The sequence below is a fragment of the Cryptotermes secundus genome, unplaced genomic scaffold (assembly GCF_002891405.2).
Source record: "Cryptotermes secundus unplaced genomic scaffold, Csec_1.0 scaffold296, whole genome shotgun sequence".
NCBI classification, from domain to species: Eukaryota; Metazoa; Arthropoda; class Insecta; order Blattodea; family Kalotermitidae; genus Cryptotermes; species Cryptotermes secundus.
The window spans coordinates 72,202-95,447 of NW_019737985.1; the positions used below are offsets into that span (position 1 = coordinate 72,202).

The 23,246-nt window shown below is 42.7% G+C and overlaps 1 protein-coding gene across 5 annotated transcripts in view; it reads left to right on the top strand.

The window, feature by feature from the left end:
- The window catches only part of LOC111870593, a 113,017-nt gene that overhangs the window by 9,266 nt on the left and 80,505 nt on the right, over positions 1 to 23,246 (top strand). The window contains exon 1 of one of the 5 annotated variants that reach the window (XM_033753909.1): positions 20,760 to 20,998. The exons of the other annotated variants lie outside the window; for them this stretch is intronic. The gene's annotated coding sequence lies outside the window, so the exon portion shown is untranslated. Of the gene's footprint in view, positions 1 to 20,759; positions 20,999 to 23,246 lie in introns of those variants that run through there. 5 annotated transcript variants of the gene reach the window in all.

Here is a 23,246-nt window from a genome sequence, read left to right on the forward strand (position 1 = left end):
GCGATTTGCACATGGCATTCAAAATCCCGTACGTATATGATTATATAACAAAATTATGCAGGCAACAAGCAGAAGTCATACAAAATCATGATAATGAGAATGTTCGCAACATCGGACAAGGCGAAGCCCGACACAGAAAGTATAAGAGGCTTAAACTTGGCGGCGGTCAGGCATACGACCGTTCAAGTGACTAGACTGCCGTGGTGGCTAATACTACTAGGAAATATATATATATATATACACATATATAAAGGGCATAATCTGCTGTACCTAGCCTGGACTGACAGAGGCCGTGTATATATTGTACATAGAAGTACGGAATAAGTGTGTATTTGTAAATGTATGTAAATACAGACAATGGACTTAATACAGACTGACTAACAAATGACAGACCCGACCTCTCGTCAGAGAGGGCGCTACATATAGACAAGACAGTAACTTTCATTCAAAAGAAATATCTGGTCATGAGCCCCAGCTGGGGCTCGACACCAAGACAGACAGAATGACCGATCGTCAGTTGTAACATGACCTTGACCTTGACCTTGTCTGATACACTCGGGAAAACCTCAAATCTCGCCCGAAAATTATTATTGTAATATGATGGTAGTGGTACAGGAGAACAGGGAGAGTGAGATGATGCATGCGAAAATAAACAGAAGAATATTTTATTGCCGTCCATTTTGCCTTTGTTTTGCAGCCACTGTTTAGCTGATGAAGGAGTTAGACTCTTAAGTGAAGTCCCAACTCTGAATTGGAGAGAGTGAAGAGGAATAATACAGCTCCTTGACATTTTAAAGACAGTGGTCACTATATTGACCACTTGCTTTAACTCAGAAAGCTCTATATTTCCTCCCCAAATTATATTTATGGGTTAGTATGATTCCCAGAATTAACAGCGATTATTATATTTTGATACTTTTTCCAAAAACCCAGGAGGGAGCAGATATCTGGCTTGACCCCTCCCCTGCTGAAATATATTACGACTATTGTAATTATTTAAGATTTGAGGCTTTCACGGCGGTGAGTATGAAGAAAGCAGTCTTCTGGGATTTGGCGCCGTGTATATGTGGTGTTAACCGACGTTTCGGAGGAACGTATCGCCTCCATCTTCAGGGTGGAAGAAAAAATATAAGAAATCTGCAAAGCGAAGAGACCGTGAGAACCGGTATCCCAGAAGACTGCTTTCTTATTGTAATTATTGTTTGGCAAGCATTTGAGCTAAAGTTGAAACTTATTAAAAGAAATGTAGAAATAAGGTAAAGATAAAGTTGTCTTTGTGTTTAATTACTTACGCACCACACCACGATGACGTATGGAAGACTGGACCATTCTTGACTTCGGCACTTGAAGGTGAATAGTCAGCTTCACGCCCCGGCCGCTTTACGCCCCGAGAAAGATCCCCTGATACTTATTGAGTAGGAAATTGGGTGCGCTCCAGAGCCGGTCTGAAAGCTGAGGGAAAGGGAAAAATTGTTTGCCTCTGCCAGGAAACGAACCCCGACCATCCAGCCTATTGCTATACTGACTCAGCTATTCTGCCTCCGAAACTTATTAAAATACTTTAAATAACAAATCGTTTTCTATATGAAAGGATAATTTCAGAGCAAGATAGCACTACATGCTCTGGGAAGTATGAACCTGAATCTCTATACATTATTGTGATGAAGTTCAGGCTTCAGATGCTTAATTTCCTAATTTTCAATATTATCACCAGTGTAAGAGAATTTTCTGAGCTCTTCACAATAAAGTAATAAGCCCAAATAACAGGTAAGATCTAAAAGTCTGTGACGATAGTACATTAGTACAAATATTATGTTTTTGGACATTATCAATCGTCCTGTCTGTATCTAAAAACCGCCCTGTCTATTTTTCAAACACAACGTTTCGGAGACTTGATTCTGTCTCCGTCTTCAGGTAAAACCTACTCAGTTGGGCCCAATCGCCAGAGCTAGTCGATATCTCCGGAGATAGGGATAGATAGCTCTATCGATTGGACCCAACTGAGTAGGTTTTACCTGAAGACGGAGACAGAATCCAGTCTCCGAAACATTGTGTTTGAAAAATAGACAGGGCGGTTTTTAGATAAAGACAGGACGATGTATAACGTCCAAAAACCTAATATTTGTACCAAATAACAGAGTTCTTTCTCTCAATAATCTAGTGACGTAGATGATCATAATGATTCACGGAAAGATAACCTTGATGTGCTTACGACAGTGAGTGGATACCAACATTGTTTTCTGATGTTAGACACAGATCCCAGACTGCAACCTATCGGTGGATGCCAGGATCTATAATAAGACACGCTCAGACTCACTGACAGTGACCTGTAACTTCAGTGGCACAGCAGTGGACAAAGCGCTTAACAGACAAACCGTTATTATTAAACACTGTAAAGTACAACTGTCACGGATACCATCAGATTTTTGTCCCCCATTGCGGAGGGCAGCCAGGAAATGTGTTTAAAGATTTACATTTAAACCATTTAAGACTATTTTTACATACCCCACTAGGGTAGTCAGAGTAGAAACATATTGTATTTATTTTAATTTGTGATATTAGTGTGATTCCTTCTCTTATTTTACTTTCGATTCATTTTCCAAAAATCCAGAAGTGAACTGACCGCTGACTTCACACCCACTCCTTACTATCGCCCATGATGACTATTGTAATTATTATTTGGAAGACATATAAGCTACAGTTGAAACTTATTACAATATTTGAAGAACTTTCACAGAATCGGGCAAATGACCGGTTAATATCTCGGCTGGGACGCTGACTTTCCTGACTGATTTTTAGATTGTAAGTATACCGTCCATAATGCAATAATAAACTTATATAAAAGACACTGATATATATTTAATACACTAAAAATTCTTGATAATTACTTTAAAATGTCGTTAAAATTATACATTCATTCCTTCCTGCAACATGTTTCGGCCACACATGGACCATCATCAGGCTACATATTTGTTATTGGGAAGACCACTGCACTGTATAAAAATAAACTTTGTCTTCTGTGCCCTTAGGCACATCGTTGTTTTTATTCCTCTGTGTCGAAGGGCGCAGAAGACAAAGTGTAGAGTGCAGTAGTCTCCCCAATAACAAAAATGTTGCCTGATGTTTGTCCATGGGTGGCCGAAATATGTTGCAGCAAGGAATGAATGTATACGACGTTTTAAAGTATACAACAAGAAATTTTACTGTATTAAATATATTTTAGTGTGTTTTATATAAGGTTCTTTTTGCATTATAGACGGTATACTTATGATCTAAAAATGATACCACAATGCAGCAGGATGCTGATATTTAATATTCTGACTGAGATTTTTCATAATTTTTCTTCAGTCCCTCTAGGCAAACCCTGCGATAGTACCTTAACTCAGGACACTGCATCTTGTTTTCATTTATTTCCAATTAATTATTCACTTTCATCCTATCATTTGGCATTATATGGCCTTGAGTTACTGACATTATCATTAAATATACTACAAATAAAAACAGCCGCATAGTTCATTGTCACAATTTCAGTGAAATTCTATATCAACTGATGAAATATTAATTAAATGAGTTAAACTGTCTTTTCGCCGTCCTTTAGAGATAGATGACTTATTATAAGCGGGGGTTGCGTTCTTGAAGCTCGCCGCGGATGTCGAAAACGCGTAAAACGGGGAACTCATTGAAGGAACACAGCTCTGTAAAGGTTGAATCAGCATGGTGGGGCTAGTCAGGGGAACTGCGCGCGCAGCAGTTTGTATTATTGTTGCGAGTAAGGAGGTTGGTCTAGAAGTAAACACAAAGAAAACAAACATATATTGCCATCTCGTCACCACAGTGTAGGGCAAAATCATGACATAAAGACAGGTAACAGATGTTTTGAAAACGTGTCACAGTTCAGATATTTGGGAACGACTATCAGAACCTGATTCAGGAGGAAATTAAGAGGAGATTGAACTCGGGTAATGCTTGCTACCATTCAGTCCAGAACCTTTTGTCTTCTCGTCTGCTGTCTAAAAACATAAAAGTTAGAATATAGAAAATTATAATTTTGTCTCTGGTTCTGCATGAGTGTGAAACCTGGTCTATGACATTAAGGGAGGAACATAGACTGAGGGTGTTTGAGAACAGGGTGTTGAGGAGAACATTTGGACCGAAGAGAGATGAAGTGACAGGAGGTTGGAGAAAACTGCATAATGAGGATCTTCATAACTTGTACTCTTCTCCAAGTATAATTAGAATGATCAAGTCAAGGAGGATGAGGTGGGCAGGACATGTAGCACGAATGAGGGAGAAGAGGAATGCATGTAGGATATTGGTGGGAAATCCAGAAGGAACGAGACCATTGGGAAGACCAAGACGTAGGTGGGTGGGAAATATAAAATGGATCTTAGAGATGGGATGGTATAGATTGGATTGATCTGGCTCGGGATAGTGACCAGGGGATGACTCTTGTGAACCTTCGGGATTCACAAAACGCTCGGAAGTTCTTGAGTAGTTGCACAACTGGCAGCTTCTCAAGAAGGGCTCAGCTTCATGACAATGCAATACAGCAGAGTACTTGTATATGCGAAAACCGATAGTGAAAACGTGTATAACGAGAATTACCTGGAGTAGCAAGCCGATTCAGAACGGGAGGAAAAACCTGTACAATTTATTACATGCAGTTTTAATAAAATTGCGTGTACTGCGCGTGTCTGTTACCTAGGAACACTCTCTGCGGGAATAGGAGGTTGTGTTTTGGGATACGTAGAGCGACTGCAGGAGGGGGATTACATTTAATAATAATTGTTATAAAACTAGTGATTTCACAAAAATTACTGGGCTCTGTGAAAATAATTTTATATGACAGGACACGTGTATTTTAAATAGGCGTACATCTATAATTTTTATTTCGGACCTTTTCTTCTCCAGTGAATAGGCTACTTTGTAAGACATTTATACTGAAAAGCGTACTAAACACTCAAATTCTACGATCAATCCGTATTTTCTCAGGCGTATAATTCACAGAAAGAGAGAGAGAGATTAAGCAAGGTCTCCACACTATGGCCCAACTTCATTACATATAGACCTACTTTCATCCACTAAATTCATTTAAGTTTCTACTGTGTAAGTACCGAGTTCGAATCTCTACCTGAACACAGACTACTATAACTGAAGTTCTTATGGTTTGCCTCAGTCTCTCTAGGCAAATTCCATGGCACCACCATGAAATGTTCGACGACCACCTCCCTAAAAATCCATACGTTCTCGGTGTACACTATTCTTTTCTTGCGCCACTTTCCTAATTTGGGGGGGGGGGAAAGAGGCTTATTAGATCACCATGCTGTGTACCTGTGAATCCCCTCCTTTTAAATCTGAACGGATGAACCAGTCTTTATGAAACTTGGTACGTATATCATGGCACTTGAGTCCATCTCAACAGCGTACTTCATGAAAACCCTTCCATGAATCTGTGTATCTGTAAGTTTGTTCCCCTATCGTTGCTAGGCAATGGCTAGGTAAAAACGTTACAGTCTCAGTGAATGCATATGTAACAACAGAAGAATTGTTGAACGCGTTGTTTTCTATGTATCCCTGTCTTATCAACGGAAAGTAAGTGTTTAGTACTTCCCAGAACTTCTAGTATTTCATTCGAAGCTGTTAAACCTCTGCTTAATAACGTCAATAGAATCTAGTAACGTACCGGATAAGCGTAGGGCTATTTAAAGTGCGGGGGTTTCTAAATATGAGACAACACGGTGTTAGTTCCAGAGTTGAAGGAACGTGCTTCGAATTAGCTGTAAGGCGCTTCGTGCGAGTCACGCCTACACTGCTTGCAACAGCCAGAAAACAAAGCCAAGGGTTACGCAAAAGCGGGCAATTTAATGTTCCAAGAAAAACACAATTCTAAGTGGATTTGTTGTATTTGTGTGCAGAGAAGTGAAAAGTCACGAAACCGAACTTGTAGATGCAACAACGTTGCAACTCTCTAAATAATAATTGTGTGTACCTTAAAAACACAATCTGATTGACTTATTTTTTGTCTCTAAATATGCTAGCATTGCAAGATTCGGTTCGGTTAACCCTTTGTAGCCTGTATTTTCCTAGGATGTGGAATTTGTTATAAGTCGAGTAGTGGCCATAGTGCTTGCGATCGGAATTAATTTCGGTAACATGGTTCGAAGAGCTGAAGTAGGGTGAAATTTGTATTTAACATTGGGACGACAATAATTGGGCGAAATTATGTTGTTATCAGTAGGAGATCTAATGTCAAGCATACAGTGCAATATGGAATTTGGGTATCAGTTCAGCATTTTCTCTAGAACCAAGTAAAACCACGGAAAAACCTTGAACCAATTGGACGGTCTCAAAACCTTCCGGCTACAAACTCACTTCTAGACTTAGCCAGCAGCATGACATTAAATGTATAAAAAATAACTGTGAATTCAATTCCTACGTCAGAGAAAACGCAGTATATCTTCATTACAGAAAATCAATAGATTTAGGAATATCATCTTTGTTTAAGGTATGAGGATCTTGAGACAATTGCTATGAAGAGTCGTGTCTTCTGGAATATGACGCCGAGTAATTCGGTAAAATTTAACCAATCAACTCTATTTTCAACGAGGCAGGAGAAAACACGCAGAACCACGAAAAATACGGATGTGTGATGGGGCTATGCATCCTATATTATAAGGAAAAATGCAAGCACCGCAGTCCCCACAGAACAATTTCAAAACACCTGATGATGACCAATGATGGTCGAAACATGTAGTGAACAATGCGGTTTTTAAATAAGTTTAAAAGACTCATTATATATATGTAGTAACTTTAAAAGGATATACCACTGTAGGTCGCGGTGCAAGGGCCGAGAAGGTCTACCCCTCATACATACATTAAACCTTAAAACGACGTTTTTAAAATGTGCTGCATGTATGACGGAACATCAGAGATATTTGTTAATTAAGAAACAGTAAATAAAGCAGCGGCCCATCACGGTAGCGGAGCGGTCTAAGATATGCACTGTCTTCGCTCGCCCGAAAGCCGGGATTGTGGGTTCGAATCCAACTCAGGGCATGGATGTTTAGTGTTTGTGTGGACGTTTTTCTGTGTTTCTTTACAGGTGGAGGCCTTGCGACGAGCTGATCACCCGCCCAAGGAGTCCTACTGAATGTCTAAGATCTAGTAAACCGAAGTGAAACGGAGAGTTTCATGGAGGTAGGCCAAGGCCCAAATTGGGGCTGTAGCGCCAAAGAAAAGAATAAACCAGGGTCATACCATTCTTTAATTCGATGCAGTATAACTATCCAAATGGAACGCTGTCATGGAACAATAAGAAGAAAACGGGGTTGAGACACCTAACAAAACATAACATGTATTAAATTATACTTCGGACAACGGACTCTGTCCGACGCAATTGACGGGCTAACAATAATATCGTAAAGATGAAAGACATGAAGGGTCCGCCGACTGCCGCTTATTCACATGGCCAAGTGTCGTGTAGAGTCCGCCTAGGCTGCTGAAATTCCAAACAAAAATAGATTGTACAGTATCACACAAAAATTGCAGCACGGTCATTAAGCTTACAACCAGACGGTATAATTTGTTTTTCACGCTTAATTGACCAAGATATACATGACCCTCGCACAAAGAAGTATTCACTTGATGAAACAGTCTTGCGAGAAACAAGGTAGAGGTAAAGAAAACGTAAATCTATCCCTATAACAGGCCATGAAGACCCATAGAGTTGTGAGTCGTTGAGGTCCCCACATTTTCTAAACAATTGGCTTACACATAACGGTGAGGTTGTAAGCCTCACGCACCGGCCGTCCTTTACACCCAAGAAGATTCCTGGTACTCATTTCTGTTAAGAGGCTGAGGCGACTCCTGGGCCACAGTGCAGCTGGAAAGATTGGGTCAATCGAAAAAATCCCCCTTATCGGGACTTGAATTCGCGACCTCTGTTAGAGACTGAGTCGACCCCAGGCCCATTGTGCGGTTTGAAGGATTACGTCAATTGGAAAAACCAATGACCTCATCATCAATCGAAACCGCGACCTTCCAGCTTTTAGCATAGTGCTTCAACCGCGCTACAGCGTGCCCCAGTATAATATGTGTTTATTACATATTGTCACGTGTTTCAGTGACTATAGACGGGGTTTGGATTGGTGACTCGACTTATTGACCACCTATACGCTCACGACTGGTCACTACACTTTACTGATTACTGACACACATAGACTAATGTCCTCAGTCTAATACAGTCTTCACTAGCCGTTTTCTGGCAACGAATTTTAATACAGGAACTATAACACACTCACTGAATTTCAAACTCCAAATATCACACATAAATTCTTCTCTTCACAGCCGGATTTTCAACTGAACGCTCTTACAACCAACTGGCGGCGATATCACACCAATCCCTTAGTCTTCTCTTCACCGTCTGATTGTCAACTAAGCTCTAAACCTCGTCTCGCTCATAACGTCTCGGCACGGACCACAAAGAGAACACCGTTCGTCTGTTGCTGTACCATTACTGCTATCGTGACTGTTCCTGAGGGAATGTCTTTACTGAACCGTTGCCTAGAAACGGCTGATAAAGCTGCATATCTCGCGGTAGCTGCATAGTAACGGCTCTACGCGGTAAAATATTTCGGTATATTTCGTGCAAAGAAAATATGCAAGTAATCTAGAGGTATTTTAATTATCTGATTCCTGTGTTACACGGTGGCACATTCCAGAAAATTGCAGTTTTAATTTACAATTTACTCCGTATTTTAGGGTTATTGTTTACGTATGGCCATAAAGACAATGTTCAGGAATACAGCTCAAAATACGTATAAAGGTTGGATAAAAAGGAGTGGCAACATCTCTATAGTTCTGAAATGACTTTATTACCTGAGGTAAACAAACTTACATTTCTTCAATATAATCGCCCCCCCCCCCATGTGTACCACCTTCTACCAAATTTGTTGAAAGCGCCGTACACAATCAGCGTGTCCACTTCTGTTGATGTCCAGCAGTGACCGCCCTACAGCACGAATAATCTCCTCTCTTGTGTGGTAACGTGTTCCTCGCAGTGGTTCTTTCATTTAGGTAAAGATATCATAATCGCACGGACTCATATCGGGTGAGTATGGCGGATGTTGCAGTATCTCCCATCCCCAGTGGCGAAGGAGATTCTTGACAGCGTCAGCAGTATTAGCCCTTGCATTGTCATGAAGGATGATGGGGTTCGTTGCCAACAAGTGTCGTCGCTTTCTCCTGAGTGCTGGACGAAGATGATTACGCAGGAAATTGCAGTAGTAGGCAGCGTATACTGTCTGTCGTTGAGGTACAGTGTGGTGCAGTATCACTCCATCAGTGTCATATGACACAATGAACATCGCCTTCACATTACTCTGTGTAGGGCGCGCTTTCTTTGGACGAGGAGAGCCAGGATGCTTCCATTCATTTGATTGTCGCTTCAAATGCAGTTTGTATGAGCGAGCCCAAGTTTCATCCAGAGTGACGATCCTTCCAAGGAAGTCATCAACTTCCTTCTGGTACTGATCCTACAAGTCCTGTGCAATTGCGTAACGTTGCAATTGTTACACCTCGGACATTGTATGGGGTACCCAACGCGCTGCATTTTTGCGGTATCCAAGAATATCGTGCAGAATATGGAGCACGGTTTTGTGACATACGCCTACCTCAGCAGCTAACTCCTGCGGAGTCCATCGACGGTTGACATTATAAAACCTATCATTCAAAAACCGTTAAATATCTCGAAATTATTTGAGTTTTAAAATATGGCGAAATAACGTACATTTTGGATATACTCAATTGATGACGGGTAGCGAGCGATGTTGAGATGCTTTTGTCGGTTGACCAATCAATACAATTGGTGCGCTCCGCTCCACTCAGTTACGAGCTGATAAAAGAATATTAGAAACAGACTGTATATCTGGATGAACTGCCATTCGAAACGTATACGTTCTGAAACTCGAATTTCAACAGCATACCTCACCCGAGACTAAAATTTATCTTGCACTCGCCTGCATGTAAATTTGAAAAATCACACTTGTTTTAATAGACTCACGAAACTACGTTAGTTGCTGTCAGATTTCACTTGCTTTTTAAGAGAGAAACAGCCCCAGTGGTTCTGTTTATGCGTTATTTGGTTGTGACAGGTGCGACCAACAGATTTTAACGTCTATTTTGAAGGAACGGGTAGGATTCCTTCCAATGCATGCATACCTCTTGGGTGTGACGTCAGTGGCTAGCGTTCCTAAGCGGCACATTTTTATAGCAAACCAGCAGCCAACATAATTTCGAACTCAAGAACAACATGGGCTCGTTTCAGGCCATTCGAGGGGGAATTTACTAGAGAGGGGGACTTTTTCGTACAAGATGAAGCAGAAAGCAAGCAGAGGGTTGTTACTTAGTGCTCTAACACAGGTAATAAGGTAGAGTAATCCCTGTAACAGAGGAACCACGATAGCTCAGTCACTATAGTACCTGGCTACGGACTGGAAAGCTGAGGTCTCGGAGTTCGTGGCCCAAACAGCCTCCTATCCAATGGGTAACGGGAACTCTTTCCCTGGGGGTAAAGCGGCCGGGACGTGAAAGTGACCACTCACTTCAAACTAGTACCGAAGTCAAGAAAATGTGGATCTATACATCCACTCCCCCATATTCCTTCATGGCGTAGTGCTTAATTAGTTAAGCTCAGGGACAACTCTTATCCCGGTAACAGGTCGTGGAGGTCCATAATGTTGTGAGACGTCGAGACACCCAAATTTCCTAGACAACCGGTGCACAGATGGTGGTGAGGTTGTCTGTCTTGCGCGCCGACTGCCCATTATCCCCCAGGAAGATTGCTGGTGTTCTCGAACTCTCGATCTGGAGCTCTATTCTCTCGAACTCTCCCTGGCTCTCTGAATCTCAGGCTGGTCTCTACTTTCTCGAACTCTCGATCTCTATCGCTACTCTCTCGAACTCTCCCTGGCTCTCTGAATCTCGGACTGGTCTCTACTCTCTCGAACTCTCAATCTCGATATCTATTCTCACAACATCAGCCCGTAGCAAGGCGCTACCTACACACGGAACAACACAAACACAGAATAAATCAGAACAGACATCCATGCCTCCAATGGGATTCGAACACACGGTTCATGCCTTGGACCGACAACACTATGACAAGGAGACATGGTGAAGCGGAAGTATACCTTGACGCTAGATGGAGAGGGGTAGTCAGTTTCACGCACCGGCCTTACGTCCGGGGAAAGAGCCCGCTCTACTCATTTGATAGGAGGCTAGATGGGCCCCAGCGCCAGTCTGAACATTGTGCAACAGAGAAAAATCACTTGACTTTGTCGGGAACTGAACCCAAGTAGTCCAGTCCGTAGTCAGAAACTATATCGACTGAGCTACCGTGGTTTATTATATAGTCCGAAAAATATTTCATTTTATTCAAATAAATTCCGAGTTTAATAATGGATATTTAAGTTTCATTGTATCCAGGCGCAAACAGCCACAGCCGCCAACACTCTTGTAAACATAAAGGCATACGTGTAAGCTCACGCAATGTTCTCCTCATAGGGGCGTATAACGACATGCATAGGCCATGGAGCTCAGCCCTTCTTAAGAAGCCACAAATTGTGCAGCTACTCAAGAATTTCTCAGCTTTTATAGAACCCGAAGGTTCATTAACGTGTTCATAAGAGCTATCCACTGGCCCCTATCCTGAGCCAGATCAAACCTAATCCATACCCTCCAATCCTACCTCTCCAAGATCCATTTTAATATTGTCCACCCACCTACGCCTTGATCTTCCCAGTGGTCTCTTTCCTTCTGGCATTCCCACCAATGCATACCTCTACAAATTGATACAGTGGATAAGTTGTGTCACTCGCCTCATTAGTCCTTGTTAATAAACAGACCAAAGGTAGGTTATTTAACGGCGCTGTATCGAGTGTGGCAGTCGTTTAGAATTTAATTCCATTAATAAATAGTCGAGTTCCGTTAACTTGAAAGAAGAAAAAATAATGGTGTAAGCGTTTCTGGACTCCTTCGAAGTACCGTCTCACCATTCGCATGAAGGGGTGAAGAAAATTACGAAAAATTTTCAGTCATAGTAATCTGTGTCCCTGGTAAAGATCCGAACTTGACACCTCCTGAATACGAGCTGGACTCGTTGTTGCTTAAGTTAACTGCCTCGTTTCATTGATTGCGAAAACATCATCCGAAATGTCGAAATTTTATTTCCTGTTGATACGGGAAGATCTGTGAGAAAAAAATTATTACAAAACAATGAAGATTATTAAAAGAAGATGTAGGATACTTGTAAATATTGTCACGTTGTATGGAGTGACTACAGACGGGGTTTGGATTGGTGAATGGATTTATTGACCATTTTGTAGATCGTAACTACAAAAGCTATAACACTATCGATATATCCACACTTGACTGTTCATTGAAACACATAGAATAGTGTCCTCAGTCGTTACTTGACATTTCCTGGCAACGGCTTCTATTCCACTGCCTCCGGGCTCAAGTCCTCTCTGAACGGCGGCTCCCTTTCAATTGAAGTTCAAGTCAAAGTCACATTGCGACTGACGGTAAGTCAGTCAGCAAGTTTTGGTGTCGAGTCCCATCTGGGGCTCCTGGCCAGATATTTGTTACCGTTTGACAGTTAGGGTCTTGTTTTTGTGAGGCGCCTTCTCTGACGAGAAGACGGGTCTGTCTTTTGTATATGGTGCTGGCCCTTGCCAGTTCTGTCTTTCTTGGGTCCGAGTCCTAGGGGCTCGCGACCATATTTTACTGTCTCAGATTTGAGGCTTCCCTTATAGTCATCTCCTACCACTAGAAGGGTCACGCTTCATTTATCCTCCTTATAACCCCTTTGTACAGACTGAGTACAAAACACTTTTTCCAAAAGTACCTCCATTGTTGCATGCATATCCGTTCATAGGGAAACGCGTTTACCGAGCCGTTGCCTAGAAACAGCTGTGGTATATTTGCTCATCTCGCGGTCGTTGCGTAGGAATGTGACAGACGAAAATAACCAATCCTAACAGTTGTAGCTTACGCATGACGCCGTGCAGTGCAGTGAAATTCTGCAGATGATTCGGAAGAACACATTGTCGCGTGTTGGGCGTATAACGCGACAAATAACTTCACGCCGTATTTGATATAGCGAATTTTATTTCACATTCGCTCTTACAATCACCCAAATTACAGATTCACAATTACTGCTATCTGCAGTATCACAAATAGTATACTGCAAATGCCACAATACAACTGACTGGTTGCTGGCTATCTCGGAACTAACTCGGAGGTAGCTCGAGGACTGACTCAGAGGTAGCTCCAGGACTAACTCTGAATAGCCTTCGCTGCTCCTCATGTAGCCTCGATCGGACAATACAGAAAAGGCCACGTAATAAGCACCCTTGTTGCCTGGCGCTGTGTTGCTAGTAACGCTAGCGGTAGTAACCGCTGTTACCACCGTCGTCTCTCGCAATCCTGTTTACCCGTGCTGCCCTTGGTGACGTCATCGCTGTTGACTCGCTTTGCATAGCGACCAGGATGCTAGGACTCGGCTAACTTCGGCTCACTTCGGCGTCGCTCGGCGCCGCTCGTGACGTCACCGCGGGGAGAGTTGCGGGGTGATTACTCGCCTATTACGCGAGCGCTACGTTACCGCTACGTGCAGCTGGGGAGGTAGGAGTCAACATGTCACAATATCGACTCCACTTTCAGAGCTGAAGAGGAAACCAAGCAAGAAATCAGCTTTAACCTGGCAGCAACACTGTTTCCTGCCTGTTTCATGTTGCTTTCTTCAGTTCCGATGGACATGTTTTCCGGAAAAGTCTGTTAATTTTCAGAGGACTGCATGGCGCTGTAACCCAGAAGATGAAACTCGTCATAAGCGTCGCAGTTCGGCCATTCCGAAGTTACTGACAGTCAAAATTAAATTCTGCTCCACATTCTCTACACTGAAACTACTTTACTTCGAAGTTCTTTGCATAAAATGGTTACTTCCCTAGCTTTTTTTTTTTCTGAAACTGCTATTTGTTTACTTCGCATGTGTACAAATTCTCAGCAGGCTCAAGGTTACTTTTCTTTACGACTTACATCAACGCAAGCTTTTAAAAGCATGAAAAAGAAATGTCAGATACTTCTCGTATTTCGTGAGAGCTTGTCAGAAACACAAGAATATTTATATTACACTAGGTCAAGTGAAAGTGAAACACTCATGTGTATTCTCTCAAATTTTATAAACACTTGTTGAAATTGCATATCACACAAATAGACTCATTTTTCATTGCTCACGTATTTTTGTCACTTTCCAATGACGCACTTGGCAAGAATTCTGTTTCGCGGGTTTGTTAAATCTTGGAATGATCGTTGTGCTACTTCCAGAATTTATGTCCAAGAAATGAAAACAATAGGAAGCCTTTCGTGTTGTACAGACTGATCTAAATATTGTGACAGTTTAAAAAGCACTTCATTCTTATTAATAGACGCCCTAAATATTTACACGGAGATTATTGAATTTTCAATTAGAAGTTTCAACCAAATGTTCTACAAGTTACTTAAGGACATTAGTTTGACTACGGGACAGAACACCTTCCGATCAAGTTACCAGAGAAATGCTGGATTACAAGCGACAAGTAAGAGGAAAATGGGAATGCTACCGTAGAATTTGGGTCAGTTCATACATAATTTGGACTGAAACAGGACAGTAGTCATAATCAGGACTGTTTTATCCAGTGTGAAATGTGAGTGGAGCCCCTAGGGTCCCAACAACTCGAGAGTTGACACTGTGTGCTTAAAATCCCCCAAAATAAAAGAAATATGAAAATTCCATTCAAACTGTTAGCATTAAAATAGCTGCTTTTTAAAATTTCTATTTGCAGAATTTTAATGGCTAGAGCAGTCTGTATGTCTGAGTTGCGTATTTTTGTAATGGATACACAAAGGATATACCGTCACATATTTAGGGGTTTGGTTATAAACTGGGTATGGATTGGTGAATGGATTTATTCACCACTTGTATACACCACTAGGAACTACAATTTACAGACCACTGACACACACGGACTAGCGTCCTCAGTCTATTACAGTCTCCACTAGCCGTTTCATGGCAAGTGCTTCTACCGAGGGTATTCTTCAGCTTCCCACACTCAGCCCTTATTGTCACAGCCGCCTGTGCAGAACTCTTGTCAACTGACAACTCAACTAACTGAGTCCCAGGCTGTCGGACGTTTGACACAGGCTGACTTTCAACTGACAGCTGAACTCTCTCACTGACCAACCAGCCACTTCATGTCACTTCACTCAACTGAACTGCTGAAAACCGACTGCAGTTCGGCTGGTGTCCTCATTATACGAAACCTTCTTGCAGACCCAACAGTAATCAGCGCTTCCAGCAATACTTCTATTTTTGTCATGGACGGTTGCGTAGCGATAGACTGGATATAGTTTCCGGGGGAACGTGTTTACCGACCTTTGCTTAAAAAAAGGCAGTTTGTTTATCCGTCTATTTCATAGCAACGGCTTAACTCTTTGCCCGTTTCGAGGTCTCTACCTAGCAACGGGTCTGTACGCCACAATATATTTAGGATTTCGTACTTGTGGGTTGAATGCATAAATGACAAGTACTGCGTTCTTGAAAGTAATTTTATGCCAAAATAATTTTTTCATACTAATTTCGAATAAACTGATTTTGTACTGGCATTAAATTTAAGAATTTTTTCTTAAAAAATGAAAAGAGCAGTGGGCTTCAAAACCATACTTTGTCCAGGGACCACCACATCCTTAAAGCGGCCATGGTCCTGTTTCTTGTTGCTGCTTTCGTCGTTGTTGTTAATAATGATTTTTACAGAGGTTCTAATGAAATGAAAACTGGTGTACATGAATAATATTTGTTGTAAAGATTTCACATGAGGCCGACGTGCCACAATTCGTATATTGTAGTGATATTCACTAGTGAAAACTTATGAAAGCAATGCAAAACACCAGCTACGGTAGCCAGAAACGCCAGAAAGATTCGAATTGTTTACCCAAAAAACTTCATAGCAGACCACAAGCGCCATGTACAAACCACTGGATCTTATGTATTTTATTTCGAGTTTTGAGTTTCACAAAGAACCGATCGCAGATGAAATTTTGATACATTGGCAGTTCGAACCCACGTTAAGCCTAACTGACTTATAGCACCACAAAAGAAAAAAAGGATCCATATATCCAGTTTCCCCAAACGTCTTCACGGTGAAGTGATTAACTACGCCCAGAACGGATTTTATCTTTAAATCACCTAATCACCTAACCACCAAGTTCATTTGCATACTCGTATTTCTCTATCCGTCCTGAAAGTAAAGGCAAAATTACCTCTGTAATAGGCCTTGAAGGCCCATAGGGTTGTGAGACGTCGAGGCTCCATATTTTCTCTAGACACTCGGCAGTAATTTGGCAGTAAGGTTGTCAGCCTTAAGCGCCGGTCGCCCTTTACACCCCAGGAAGATTCCTGGTACTCATTTCTGTTAGAGGCTGAGTAGACACCATGGCCATAGTGAGGTTGGAAGGATTATGTAAATTGAAAAAGAAAAAACCACCTCATCGGGACTCGAACCTGCGACATTCCGGCTTGTATCATAGTGCCCCCGTCCCTAAAGTAAGCCACTCATTTTAAAGATCGCTTCAAAAGTCAAGCAAAGTCATTGGCCTTGCGGTTATTCAATGAGGGGTTACAACACTTTACATTTCATGGCCTCGTGTGACAGGCATCATTCATTCTTGAGCAAGACCAGTCGAGGAAGACGATTAGCCTTTACAATCATTGAGATGTAGCAGCCACCCAGCAGAATATCAAGCAATCTCCTTTTCTCTGCAAAAGCAAGTGACCGTGTGTCCGAATGGAAAAAAAAACCATCATCAGCGCATTAATGGAACAGAATATCTGGTAAAGCGGTAAAAATCAAACTCCCTGTCCTGAAGTCCGCAAGCGAAATATACCGACCAAGCGACGGCCGCTTCTCGGCGTAGTGCCGACTTAGCGGATAGAGAGTGTCGCGTGATAAGCGCAACGAATCCCCATGGCCGTCAATCTCGGTTTTCCTGACCGGAGCCTCTATTTCCTTGAAATAGCTCCTCAGCTATCCTCACCAGGCTGAGTGGACCCCGCTCCAGGCCAAATACTTCTCAGAATATCTGGTAGTGTCGGGAATCGAACCCGGGACCTCTGAATCTGTAGCCAGGAACTCTGACCACGGTCTCGATTTATATTTGGATGCTTGAGACCGTGATAGTAAGGTATAACGAAGAGCTATGGGATGAAAGGCCCTGGAATCGTTTCTGTCTCTGGGGTCCACCCAGTCTCCTCCTATAGACTGGGCGCCGGGACTCTTTCTCCGGTAGTAATGCGGCCGGAGCGGGAAGCTGACCACTCACCGCCATCTGATGCAGAAGTCAACAATGATGGCGCTATAATTGCACTCGTCCATAAGTATCCATGACGCGGTGCTAATAAAACACAGGGACAAATTTGCCTTTACCTTACTGTACGAAGTACTGAGAAGCCACAGCGAATCCTGACTACACAGTTTGTCATGGTTATTTACAGTCTATCTATGCGCATGCCAGGAAACTACACTGAAATATAATACAACAGAATTCACAGAAACCCATAACTTTTCAACATTCACTACCATCATCCCATACAGTGAAAATTATATAAACTATGCAATTGAAACAGTGTCATTAAATAACCTAATAAACAAATGAATGTTTATAATACTGTGTCGTTTTTTGAGTTGTAATGTGGACTGTATCTGTGAGTACAAAAATCTTGTTTTGGAGTTAAGCAGTTATGTTGCATATGAAAGTTGTTGGTGTTCAGTATGACATAGGTTTGTGTGATTTTTTTGTGGTGGATGGAATAATATATAAACATAATACTTGTACGCACAAATTTTAAAATTTTTTGTTTATTTGAACAAAAAATTAACGATCCTAACGAAGCTTTAGTAACGTCTTAGACAAATGAACCAAAAACCAAACACTCACATAATCCAACTGATGATTTTAAAGAACGCAACACACTCGTAGTATATAAGACATAACTACAATACATGACAACCGAGCACACCATCAGCCTACGAACATTTGAAGTTGCACTGCAAGACTGCCCATGCGAATTAAGTGCTTCTGTAGCACACTCTCTCGGCGCGTTTGCTTCCTGTCTTATCCCTGCCTTTCCTTGCTCTCTCACCAGGCTTCCTTCTACCTCCTATTGGTTCACACCGAACATATTTCTACGTGTCGCTCTGTCGGTAAAGCCACTGGCTACGGGCTGCACGACCGAGGGGTCGGAGTTTCGAGTGCCGGTAGGGTAAAAATTTTCCACTTCTCCACGTCGTCCAGATCGGCTCTGGGGCCTACCCAGCCTCCTATCCAATGGGTATCGGGGGCTCTTTCTCAGGGATAAAGCTGCAGGGGCTTGACGATGATCACTCACCTCCAACTAGTGGGTCAAGAAAATGTGGATCTATACATCCACTCCCCCATAAGCCTTCATGGCGTAGTGGTTAATTAGTTATGCACAGGCATGTATTTATATTTTACCAGTCTGTCCGAGTCATCTTATGACTGAAAACATGTGAGTCAGGCTATCTTGGTGTCAGGACCCTCCTGGGGCTCATGACCGTACTTTAGTTTAAGAGCGTGACATATAAGGTACACATCGCCCCAGAACACCCCTCTCATGAAAGCATGAGTTTGTGTCTTGTCCAGTGTTATAGTCTTTGTCATTAAATAATGCACAATACGTATATTATGCATAAATTTACAATTATACGTAAGAGATATTTACAATATTACATGACAAATACATACAAAATATATAAAAACTCTATAAGACCAGGTTTTACGAAGTAGGTAATATTTTATCTTGCTTGGCTTATGGTACAACGGCAGCTTACCACTTCAACGGTCGTAAAATTTGATCGCCGCCAAGGTTAAGCATCTTAACATTTTTTCGTGTCTGGCTTCTCCTTGTTTTACATTGCTAACTTTTGCATTTACATGATTCTGAATTACTTCTGCTTGTTCGATACATCTGTCTGTGATAGAAACATGTACGGAATTTTACAATGTTCCCTCGGAAAACGGAGTTTTAAAGGGTCAATATTGTTGCTTATATTGTTCTCCTTACTCTTATTGGTTCGCTCAGAGCTCCTGTTCCAGACATACCATTCCGTATATTTGTACCATGGCTAATGCATATTGTTACGAAATTGCGCTTTTTGGTCTTTCGCTGGTAGTTATTGCGTGAGAGATGACAATCATTGTTACACGGTTAGGTTGATAGTAGTCACTGGATCACGATTCAGTGTAAGTTCGGAGATCGATCAAAAGGCGAGAGTCGGTTCTTCAGGTCTTTGTACGTTGCTGAGTGCAGCGGTTGTGGTTGAACAGTGAAGAGAGGAGTGTGCGATAGTGAATTACTATTTATATTCACTGTGGATAGTGGTTCCTCGAAAACTGAGGTGAGTGAACACAAGACACAAACAGTGGTGCCAAATATCGCTGCCACCCCAGTGCCGGGATATCGGGCACATTGGACCACGAAGCGTCAAACGCTAAGATCACAGTACAAGCGGCTGGTACGCGAGTTCCCCGACTCAGATGCACAGATGAAACAGCTGCTTCAAGTACTCCGCGACATCGAGGACGTGGCAGAGAACACTCCAACTTCGGTGGGTGACAGTGAGAAGTGGTCATACATCGTCAACGCGGCAGACGAAAACGGCGAGGAATACTGCCAGGCCCTAACAGGGAAGACCCTGTTTAGTGTCCTGTATGGCACATAAACAGTCGCCTTACAGGAGTTAAAGACCGTGGCGAAGGCGAGCAGTCAAACTGCTTCGTCTGAGGCAAATAAGTCCTCTTCCACCCATGAGGACGGTTACAAAGAAGTCCGGCAGCGCTAGCGGCACGGTACCAACGAGGCCGCACCTACCTCTAAGATAGCAGTGCCACCCGCAACTTCTTCGTCCTCCTAAGGACACACATGGAGACGGACAGCACCAGTGCAGAAGCCGCTACACCTGGGTAGACAGTGTCTGACAAAGCAAGTAGGCCGCCTCCAATAATACTGACATCAGCAGTAAATCTCTTCCAGTTGCAGAAGCTACTGAAGAACGTGGTCAAGGGCGACTTCGGGTTCAGTAACACAAGGAGCAGAATGAGAGTCCTCACGAAATGCATGGCGGATATTCAAGCCGTTAAAGCGCATTTCAACACAGTAGCCCAGCTTACTACTCTTTTTCCTTAAATCCCTGAAGACCGTTAAGGTAGTAATCCGACACCTCCCCATCAATACTCCTGCCCAGGATATTTCAGAAAGTCTAGAACACCTCGGCTTCGACGTTGTTAGCGTCAAACAAATGACGACAGCACGCAGTTACCCTTCCGAAGAAACAACCAGGAACCTTCCCTTGTTCCTCATAACCTTGCCGCGGACGGCAAAATTACAAGAAATCGTCAGTCTGCCAAGCCTGTGTCACATATCCATCAAGGTAGAGGATTATAGAGTCCAGACTGGACTTACTCAATGCCATAACTGTCAACAGTTCGGCCACGTCTGGGCTAACTGTAAACAACCTCCCCGCTGTTTCTGGTGTGGAGGCGGCCACCTACACAAGGAGTGTCCAGAAGAGGGAAACTCTGCCTCCACTCCAACTTGCTGCAACTGACGGTTGACGGAGGGAGAATAAACCGTATCCCGCCAATTATCGGGGTTGCAAACATGCCAAGGAGGAGCAGCAGAAAAGGAAGGCACAGAGAGCCCCCAAAACTACCACGGGGCGAGTGTTCTCTTTAAACATCGTCATCCCAGGTCACTCCTTCGCGGCGGCATTCCGAGGAGAAGCAGGACAGCAGCAAGAGCAACCTCAGGAATTCCATGTTCCGGTGACTCCACCTACAACAAGGAAGCAGATTGTACCGGCTCCTGCACTGCAGAAAGAAACAGGTCAGTCAGTTCAGGCTCCTCATGTAAACAGTCAAAGTCTCGACAACATGTTGAGAGTAGTGACTGTAGTACAGCAAATAATGACAGAGTCCAATGGTGCAGTGTCTGAGGCGGACAAAATAGTGACCATTACTAAAATTTTATTAAATCTCATGGAACAAAATGGCCACTAGATTTCATATGCCCCTCAAAATCATAGCATTCAATGCGAACGGCATTGGGAGGCAGCGCCATGAGCTCAGTAAACAGCTGCAAGACCTGCATGTAGATGTCGCTCTGTTTTCAGACACACATCTGAAACCTCATGAGAGGATTTTTATTCCAAATTACCACGTTTATAGAATCGACCGCCACTCGGGCAGAAAGGCGGAACTGCCGTTTCAGTTAGAAAAGGCATTCCCCATAGCCATGTAGACCTATCATCCCTTGTTTCAGTAGAAGCGACAGGGGTCTGCATACCAACTGGTATAAGTGAAGTACTGTTTGCAGCCGTTTATAAATCTCCAGACAGAGCCTGGAGTGATGCTGACATCACTGAGCATTTAAGCTTTAGACGTATGACTATTTTGGCAGGTAACTGAATGCTAATCCTCGTGTTCAATTGCACTTTCTATGCGGGTTACCACATTGTGTAGTGCGCTTTCGGTAGATTTACCTGTTTGGTAGGCATGCTGGTTTCGGTGTAGAGGATATGTCCTCAAAGCCCCGTCCCTGATATGCCTATCCACTATTTTCTCCATTGTTTTCAACAAGAAAGATGACGGGCTGATAGGATAATAAGCCTTAGCCTCGGTATCATCAAGTTTCCCGGGATTTGGGATAAACGTCAACTTAACTTGCCTCCAGGCAATGGGGATGAAACCATATGCCGTGAAGGCTCTATATATGCGGCATAGGTGTGGAACTAAGAGTTCCTCCCCTTGCTGCATAAGTGCCGGTGCAATTCCATCTGTTCCCGCTGACTTAAATGATCTAATGGTATTCAGTGTCCATCTGATTCTTGACTGGTTAATTATGACTTTGGCCAAGTTCCAGTCTGTCCTATTCGTCTTGCTTTGGCAAGTGTCCAGTTTTTTCTGACCCTGTCCATCGTCCAAATTATCAATCAATTTTGAATCAGGAAAATCTACGCTGAATAATTCGTTCATTGTCTCCCTTTCTGTTTGAATATATATAAAGAACGAGATAGGAACCCATTGCAACTGGTCAACGGACCGATAAACATCTTTTATTTTACGTATATTTCGCCAGATGGTATCCAAATTTACCTTTAGGTTGTCTTTGTAAGGCTCCCAATTTGTTCTTTTGAGATACCCCAAGTAGCTTGATCTACTGTAATATTACTTATTTGTAAGCATATATATCTGTGATCCGATAGGGACGGCTCATCAGAAAAATGCCAATTTTTTACCAGGTTTCCTGTGTTACTTGTCCCTAGTGTCAAATCAATAACCTCCTTCCTATTGCAAACTACAAAGGTAGGTTCATTACCATGGTTTAGAATATTCAGGTTCGAACTCACCAGATATTCCAAAAGGATCTCTCCCCTTGGGTCAGTGCCGGTGCTCCCCCACAAGATGTGGTGCGCGTTGGCATCACACCCACCATTGAATTGCTTTTTCCTGCTACAGCAACATTCTATGGTGTCCCTCATTTCCTTAGTTGGTGGTGGTTCATCTGATTCATATGGAAGGTAGACTGAAGCAATAATCAGCTCCCTGCTGCCTCTTCAATACGTGTATGTTATCCTTAACGCTGCTGCATCCCCAGAACAGTGCTCCAGCAAAGACAAGGAATTAACTTGATTCTTTATATAAACATAAGATCTTACATTATTATTGGGTAAAGCAGAGTAAAGTGTTCCCCCTGTGTTAGTTAATCCCCTTATTTGACCCTTGTATAATCAAGGTTCCAGAGTAAGTGCTATATCTGCCTTACCCTCAGCTAGCTGTTGGCACAGAGCTGCCGTGGCAGCTTTGCTGTGGTGTAGGTTAATTTGAAGAAATTTCATGGTGTTAGTGATCTCTTCCAATTTGGGAGGGGTCAATTTCCATCTTATGTCCCTCCCTATCCTTGGACTAGGTTCCATGTGAAGGAGTCCCCTGACCCGCTTTGCTTCAGTCATCCGGCGGGTTGGGTATCTCATCCCGTTCTCCCCTCAGAGACCGTATCTGTCACAGGTTCTGCTAGGAGCTGAACTTCAGGATCATCCAGCACCTTAACAGTCCCCTGTGAAAGTCCTGTAAAT